This window comes from Echinops telfairi, unplaced genomic scaffold, assembly GCF_000313985.2.
Source record: "Echinops telfairi isolate 266 unplaced genomic scaffold, ASM31398v2 ScPeMD7_7465;HRSCAF=8503, whole genome shotgun sequence".
NCBI lineage: Eukaryota > Metazoa > Chordata > Mammalia > Afrosoricida > Tenrecidae > Echinops > Echinops telfairi.
Genome location: NW_022111365.1, coordinates 7,746,004 through 7,747,507, shown reverse-complemented (window position 1 = coordinate 7,747,507; position 1,504 = coordinate 7,746,004).

Sequence of the window (1,504 nt, the reverse complement as noted above, 5' to 3'; positions counted from 1 at the left end):
CTAACCCTAATCTAACTGTAACCCTAAGCCTAATCCTAACCCGAACCCTAATCCTCACCTTAAGCGTAATATCAACCCTAAACCTAAGTCAAACACCAAAACTAACCCTAAACTTAAGTCTAACAGCAGCCCTAATTCTAATCCTAAATCTCACACCAACAGTAACTCTAACCCTAACTCTAACCTTAACACTAAAGCTAACACCAACACTTATCACAACCCTAAATTTAACACCAACCCTAACCCTAAACGTAAACCTGATGGTAAAACTGCCCTAACCCTAAGTCTTTAACCAATCCTAACCCAAAACCCTAAGTCTAATACAAACTGTAACCATAATCATAATCCAAAATACATCACCAACACTAACCTTATCCCTAACCCCAGCCCTAATCTATCACCAAACCTAAAACTAAGCTTAATCATAAGTCTAAAACCAAGCCTAACCCTAACCCTACACCTTAGCCTAAATCTAACTCTAAGCCTAACCCTAACCCTAAATCTAACTCTAAGTCTAACACCACACCTAACACTAAACCTAACCCTAAGTCTAACACCAAGCTAAGGCTAACTGTAAACCTTACCCTTACCCTCACCCTAAACCTAATCCTAACCTGAACCCTTACCCTCAGTTTAACTCTTACCCTAACCCTAACCATAAGTCTAACATCAAATCTAACCTAAAACCTAAACCAAAGTCTAACACCTAACCTAACTGTAACTCTAAGGCTAACCCTAACCCTAAGCCTAAGTCTAACACCAACCCTAAACCTAAGGCTAAGTCTAACACCAACCTAACCCTACACCTCACCTAAAGTCAAACAGCAAACTAACTCTAACCCCAACCATAACCATAACCCTAAGTCTAACTCCAACACTAACCCTTACTTGACTGTAACTCTAATACTAACCTGAATCCAAAACCTAACCCTAATCCTAAAATTAACCCTAACCCTGAGTCTAAAATGAACCCTAACCCTAACCATAATGCCAACCCTAAGCCTAACACAAACCCTAACCCTAACCCTAACTCTAACTCTAACACCAAACCTAACCATAATCCTACCATAAATCTAACACCAAGCTTAACCTTAAACCTAACCCTAAATGTAATTAAAACACTAACCCTAAACCTAAGTCAAACACCAAACCTAACCCTAACCCTAAGTCCAATAGCAACCCTAACTCTAACCCTAAGTCTAACACCAGCAGTAACCCTAACTCTAACCTTAATCCTAAAGCTAACACCAACCCCTACCATAAACCTAAATCTAACACCAACCCTAACTCAAAACCTAAACCTAACCGAAAAACTACCTTAACCCTAAGTCTAAAACAAACCCGAACATGAACCCTAAGTCTAACACAAACTGTAACCGTAAAACTAACCATAACCATAACCCTAAATCTAACACCAACCCTAACCCTAGTCTCCTTACTCTTAACACCAAACCCAAAACTAACCCTAACCATAAGTCTAACACCAAGCCTAACCCTAATCCTA